At 47.8% G+C, this 7,571-nt stretch overlaps 1 pseudogene across 1 annotated transcript in view; it reads right to left on the minus strand.

The window, feature by feature from the left end:
* The window catches only part of LOC311112647 (Fc receptor-like protein 5), a 193,788-nt pseudogene that overhangs the window by 163,749 nt on the left and 22,468 nt on the right, over positions 1–7,571 (minus strand). The window lies entirely within an intron of this gene.

The following is a 7,571-nucleotide window of genomic DNA, read 5'->3' on the forward strand; positions in this document are numbered from 1 at the left end:
GAAGCACCAGCAGCATCTGAGACATAATACACAAACACCTCCACTTAGTCAAACTCTACATGTCATATTAAATGAAGAGAAGCAGGCTACTACACATTCATACTGAAAACATTACATTACACTACCATTATCATTGTTGTCTGAGGGATTGATCATATCGTAGATGTTAGCATCACCTGTTGGTCGAAAAAGAGAGAAATCTTAGTTTGGTTATTCCTCAGCTTGCCTATGAACATATAGTATGATAACATGTTGTAAACTAAGTGGATGTTGATGAGCCAGTGTATGAGGTTACAGAGAGAGGAGAGTGGTAGAGGTCTGGGCTGAGAGACTGACCATGCTGCTGATGTGTATACCCAGTATCAGGAGCCTGGCCCTGGGTAGATCCTTGGTCCTGTTGGGGGTCCTGGTTGGTGCTCTGGGGCTGAGGGGGCCTACAGGGAGAGAGATACTCAGCATAGGAAGCACAGAGAAGATGTTATACTGTACGTATCAATATAGTTGAGAGACAGGTGTACTCACCAGAATATTTTGTTGAACTAGAAACATTGTGTTATTTACTGAACTTTCTTCAAATATTTATATTATATTTAGACATTTCTCTCCTAAACATGTAATTGAATGTTTTGAATTAAATGAGAAATAGTAAAAGTATCACCTTTGCTGTTTTGATATCTCCACAGCAGGACCAGGAGAATGACCAGTAGAACACCAGCAACAACCAGACCCACAACCACTCCTACTAGGACTGATGTAGAGGATCCAGGAGCTATGACTGGAGAGACTGGAGAGAGAACAGCACAACACAATCAGACTCTGAGGTAGAAAATAAATAAAGTAGTTCAATTCCTGTATGTATCTGAGTCTGATGACTTGGAGATCAGAGATGTTAAGAGAGGGATGAAATGTTTTACTCTGTTCTCCTCACACACGGTCAGGGAGAGCAGCTGATCAACAAGGAACGGCTCACTGTGACAGGTAAGGGTCTCAATCACAATCGTGCCCTGTTTTAAATGTGCACTCTGTAGGATTTATGCTAGATTTGCCTCTAGGGGCGCAAGTGAGACAAAATGCAATCATTGGACATAAGTGAGCCTCCACACCCAGAAGTAAAAGTTTGGGAATTTCATATTTTGTACATTTCACTAGTTTGATAGCCTATTTTTTATTATAGGCAAAACTGTTCTTTCAAATCATTTCAAAGTGTTGCTAATTTTTATCTCTACATTATTCAAATTTCATTGCACGTTTTGTTTTTGTAAAATGTGTTATCTATTCACAAGACCTTCCTTTGTTTCTGTTCAAATGTCCAGAGCGTCTCGCTGAGCCTAGTGTTTGTAAGGTCTTCAGCGTTTTGAAGGACGGCCACTGTGTGATGGCTCTTCAGTGCTCCTCTACAGTGAAGGACATCAGCTTTTCTTGGGAGCCAGAGGCTTCGTTTGATGGCTCCTTCTGGAGGGGGAGTCCCAATGCCAACATATCTGTTGTCTGGTCGTCTTACAGCCCCAACAGAAATGTCACCTTCATCTGTATTGCCAGCAACGGGCTCACTAACGCCTCTAGGGTTGTGAGGGAGACATGCCAAGGTACAGTCATTTCTAGGGCCAGGATTTATTTCTGTAACACATGACCTGACCAGGAAAAACTGGTGTATTCATGAACCTTTGGGCAGGGAATTCTTAGGCCAGCCAGCTATGCAGTAAGACAGGGAGGAATTATTGTAGATGCTGGTGAAGCTTGCGGTTGAATTTGTGAACAAAGTGAGGCATTATTTGTGTTCTTACCTTGTTACCACACTCTTTTGTTCTCTCCTATGTCCTCAGATGAACAGCCCAAGCCTGACGTGGTGGTGGAGGGGGAGACCCGCGTCCCTGGGATCGTAATGTTGCTCTTAGGATTTCTGTTTGGATGTCTTTTAACATATATTTTCAGAGGTGAGTGGGAGTTAAAAATTACAACAAATTTTCATTTCTATCAAATTTCACAGTGTCTTGTGTATCAATAAACGCTCCCTTAATTTAAGTTCTAGCTGAAATGAAGACGTGTTACAACCTATATTTTGTTTGCTAGGTGCAAAATAGAAGATATCACTGACTGCCTTGTTTTATGTTTGTCATAGAGTCCTTCACATGCATTTAAATTTACATTTTCGTCATTTAGCAGACGCTCTTATCCAGAGCGACTTACAAATTGGTGCATTCACCTTATGATAGCCAGTGGAACAACCACTTTACAATATATCACTTTTTTGGGGGGTGGGGTAGGGGGAGGGTAGAAGGATTACTTTTATCCTATCCCAGGTATTCCTTAAAGAGGTGGGGTTTCAAGTGTCTCCGGAAGGTGGTGAGTGACTCCGCTGTCCTGGCGTCGTGAGGGAGCTTGTTCCACCATTGGGGTGCCAGAGCAGCGAACAGTTTTGACTGGGGGTCACGCCAAGGTTCTTTGCACTCTGGGAGGAGGACACAACGGAGTTGTCAACCGTGATGGCGAGATCATGGAGTGGGCAGTCCTTCCCCGGGAGGAAGAGCAGCTCCGTCTTGCCGAGGTTCAGCTTGAGGTGGTGATCTGTCATCCACACTGATATGTCTGCCAGACATGCAGAGATGCGATTCGCCACCTGGTTATCAATCAGGTTCAACAAGTAAGCAGCTTTACTTTAGAAACAACTTCCTCCTGTGCACAGACATCAAACAGCTCAACGTCCAGTTTCGATTTACGTTTGGTTGAGTTGTCAACTAATGTGAATTCAATGTGAAATCAACCCCAAAAAATCAATATGTCATTGGATTTAGGTCTAAGGTTGGTGAAAAAAATATGGAATGCCTTTACATTACAGATTTTTTTCAAATCCAATCACTTTTCCACGTTGCTTCAATCTCCTCACATAGATTGTTTTGGTTGAAATGACGTGGAAACAATGTTGATTCAACCAGTGTTTGACTGTTTGACCAGTGGGTATGTACATCAAATGTCTATACCAAGGTTTGTTGGTATTTTTTGGTGTTTTTACAGGCGTCAAAGCATCAACCAGGTCGGTACTACACTTTCGGGATTTAAAAAAAACTCCAGCCTACCTATAGAAAGGAGCTGAACATCGTAGTCGACAAAGTGCCTGAAGAAGAGCACCTGCCCTGACTGAAATTTCTCCCTGGCTCCCCCACTCAAGCTACTGCCAATACATACAGTGAGGGAAAAAAGTATTTGATCCCCTGCTGATTTTGTACGTTTGCCCACTGACAAAGAAATGATCAGTCTATCATTTTAATGGTAAGTTTATTTGAACAGTGAGAGACAGAATATCAACAAAATAATCCAGAAAAACCATGTCAAAAATTTTATAAATTGATTTGCAGTTTAATGAGGGAAATAAGTATTTGACCCCCTCTCAATCAGAAAGATTTCCGGCTCCCAGGTGTATTTTATACAGGTAACGAGCTGAGATTAGGAGCACACTCTTAAAGGGAGTGCTCCTAATCTCAGCTTGTTACCTGTATAAAAGACACCTGTCCACAGAAACAATCAATCAATCAGATTCCAAACTCTCCACCATGGCCAAGACCAAAGAGCTCTCCAAGGATGTCAGGGACAAGATTGTAGACCTACACAAGGCTGGATTGGGCTACAAGACCATCGCCAAGCAGCTTGGTGAGAAGGTGACAACAGTTGGTGCGATTATTCGCAAATGGAAGAATCACAAAAGAACTGTCAATCTCCCTCAGCCTGGGGCTCCATGCAAGATCTCACCTCGTGGAGTTGCAATGATCATGAGAACGGTGAGGAATCAGCCCAGAACTACACGGGAGGATCTTGTCAATGATCTCAAGGCAGCTGGGACCATAGTCACCAAAAAAACTATTGGTAACACACTACACCGTGAAGGACTGAAATCCTGCAGCGCCTGCAAGGTCCCCCTGCTCAAGAAAGCACATATACAGGCCCGTCTGAAGTTTGCCAATGAACATCTGAATGATTCAGAGGATAACTGGGTGAAAGTGTTGTGGTCAGATGAGACCGAAATCGAGCTATTTGGCATCAACTCAACTCGCCGTGTTTGGAGGAGGAGGAATGCTGCCTATGACACCAAGAACACCATCCCCACCGTCAAACATGGAGGTGGAAACATTATGCTTTGGGGGTGTTTTTCTGCTAAGGGGACAGGACATCTTCACCGCATCAAAGGGACGATGGACGGGGCCATGTGCCGTCAAATCTTGGGTGAGAACCTCCTTCCCTCAGCCAGGGCATTGAAAATGGGTCGTGGATGGGTATTCCAGCATGACAATGACCCAAAACACACGGCCAAGGCAACAAAGGAGTGGCTCAAGAAGAAGCACATTAAGGTCCTGGAGTGGCCTAGCCCGTCTCCAGACCTTAATCCCATAGAAAATCTGTGGAGGGAGCTGAAGGTTTGAGTTGCCAAACATCAGCCTCGAAACGTTAATGACTTGGAGAAGATCTGCAAAGAGGAGTGGAACAAAATCCCTCCTGAGATGGGTGCAAACCTGGTGGCCAACTACAAGAAACGTCTGACCTCTGTGATTGCCAACAAGGGTTTTGCCACCAAGTACTAAGTCATGTTTTGCAGAGGGGTCAAATACTTATTTCCCTCATTAAAATGCAAATCAATTTATAACATTTTTGACATGCGTTTATTTTGATTTTTTGTTGTTGTTATTCTGTCTCTCACTGTTCAAATAAACCTACCATTACAATTATAGACTGATCATGTCTTTGTCAGTGGGCAAATGTACAAAATCAGCAGGGGATCAAATACTTTTTTCCCTCACTGTACTGCCTCAATGCCTTATCATCTGAAGCTGTTGAATCCAATCGCCCAAGAATCTGCCAGATCCCTTTGTTTATGTGATAGTTTTTTTAAAAGTTCTTAAATGAAAGCACTTTATAAAATATATATATATTATTATTTTTATTATGTAATGAAGAGGATAATACACCTGAAATACAAAAATGTAATTTATGTTGTAATTCACTTGAAGGTAGCCTTTCTCAAATACTGCACTTTTGTGACTGTGAACCATTATATGATCTATGCGTTATGATTTCTACAAATCATAATATTTATTAGGATGTTCTCTCCTTTTTCTCAATATTGTGACACTCTGGCTCCGGGACTTTTGTATTTGAGCCAGGGTGTATTTGTTTTGTGGGGTTTTGTTGTGGGGTTTTGTTGTATAGGGTGTATTCGTTTGGTTGTGTTTTGGGTGAGTTATTTGTGGTGTCGTGTGACTCCCAATCGGAGGTAACGAGTGTCAGCTGTCGGCTCGTTATCTCTGATTGGGAGCCATATTTAAACTGTTTGTGTTCTCATGAGGGTTGTGGGTTTTTGTTCCGTTTCGGTCAGTGTACCGTGGACTTCATGTGAGTCGTCTTTTGTTTTGTATTACGTGCTTTACTAAATTAAAGTCATGTTTCTTGGACACGCTGCGCCTTGGTCTTACTTAGACGACATAGACCCTCGTGACAGAAAAACCCACCATAAAAGGACCAAGCAGCGTGTCAAGCGGCAACAGGATTTATGGACGCCTATCAAGGATTCATGGACATGGGAGGAGATACTGGATGGAAAAGGTCCTTGGGCACAACCGGGAGAATATCGCCGCCCTCGTGAAGAGCTGGAGGCAGCTAAAGCCGAGAGGAGGTGGTATGAGGAGGCAGCACGGAGTCGAGGCTGGAAGCCCGTGGGTACTACCCAAAAATTTCTTGGGGGGGGGCTAAAAGGGAGTGTGGCGAAGTCAGGTAGGAGACCTGCGCCTACTCCCTGGACTGACCGTGGAGAGCGAGAGTACGGGCAGACACCGTGTTACGCAGTAGAGCGCATGGTGTCTCCTGTACGCAGGCATAGCCCGGTTCGGTTCATTCTAGCTCCACGTATCGGCCGGGCTAGATTGAGCGTTGAGCCGGACGTCATGAAGCCGGCCCAACGCATCAGGCCACCAGTGCGTCTCCTCGGGCCGGCTTACATGGCACCAGCCTTACGCATGGTGTCCCCGGTTCGCCCACATAGGCCGGTGCGGGTTAGTCCACCTCCCCGTACTGGTCGGGCGACGGGGAGCATCAACCCAGGTAAGGTTGGTCAGGCTCAGTGCTCAAGGGAGCCAGTAAGCCTGCACGGTCCGGTATTTCCGGCGCCACCTCCCCGCTCCAGCCCAGTACCACCAGGGCCTACGCCACGCACTAGGCTTCCTGTACGTCTGCAGAGCCCTGTGTCTCCTCCACGCACTAGCTGTATGGTGCGTGTCTCCAGCCTTTTCCCACCAGTGCCTACACCACGCACCAAGCCTCCTGTGTGCCCCCCGAGTCCTGTGCGTCCTGTTGCTGCTCCCCGCACTAGCCCTGAGATGCGTGTCCTCAGCCCGGTACCTCCAGTTCCGGCACCACGCACCAGGCCTACGGTGCGCCTCAGACGGCCAGAGTCTGCCGTCTGCCCAACGGCGTCTGAACTGTCCGTCTGCCAAGCGCTGCAGGAACTGCCCGTCTGTACGGAGCCTGCAAAGCCGCCCGTCTGCCATGAGCCTTCAGAGCCGTCCGCCAGACCGGAGCCGCTAGAGCCTTCCGCCAGACAGGATCAGCCAGAGCCTTCCGCCAGACAGGATCAGCCAGAGCCTTCCGCCAGACAGGATCAGCCAGAGCCTTCCGCCAGCCATGAGCAGCCAGATCCGTCAGCCGGCCATGAGCAGCCAGATCCGTCAGCCAGCCATGAGCAGCCAGATCCGTCGGCCAGCCATGAGCAGCCAGATCCGTCGGCCAGCCATGAGCAGCCAGATCCGTCAGCCAGCCATGAGCAGCCAGATCCGTCAGCCAGCCATGAGCAGCCAGATCCTTCAGCCAGCCATGAGCCGTCCAGCCAGGATCCGCCAGAGCCAGCCAGCCAGGATCCGCCAGAGCCGTCCAGCCAGGATCCGTCAGCCAGCCATGAGCAGCCAGATCCGTCAGCCAGCCGTGAGCAGCCAGATCCTTCAGCCAGCCATGAGCCGTCCAGCCAGGATCCGCCAGAGCCAGCCAGCCAGGATCCGCCAGAGCCAGCCAGCCAGGATCCGCCATTGAGTCCGGTGCTGTCCCTTAGCCCGGTGCTGCCCCTTATCCTGGTGCTGTCCCTTAGTCCGGTGCTGCCCCTTAGTCCGGTGCTGCCCCTTAGTCCGGTGCCGCCCCTTAATCCAGTGGGGTGTAGTTGGGGGGTGGTCATGTGGAGGAGGCTAGGGAAGCGGGTGGTGACTAAGGTGGGGTGGGGACCACGACCAGGGCCAGAACCGCCACCGTGGACAGACGCCCACCCAGACCCTCCCCTAGACTGTATGCTGGTGCGCCCGGAGTGCGCACCTTTAGGGGGGGGTACTGTGACACTCTGGCTCCGGGACTTTTGTATTTGAGCCAGGGTGTATTTGTTTTGTGGGGTTTTGTTGTGGGGTTTTGTTGTATAGGGTGTATTCGTTTGGTTGTGTTTTGGGTGAGTTATTTGTGGTGTCGTGTGACTCCCAATCGGAGGTAACGAGTGTCAGCTGTCGGCTCGTTATCTCTGATTGGGAGCCATATTTAAACTGTTTGTGTTCTCA

The sequence above is a fragment of the Coregonus lavaretus genome, assembly GCF_964263955.1.
Source record: "Coregonus lavaretus genome assembly, chromosome: 39".
Taxonomy (NCBI): Eukaryota; Metazoa; Chordata; class Actinopteri; order Salmoniformes; family Salmonidae; genus Coregonus; species Coregonus lavaretus.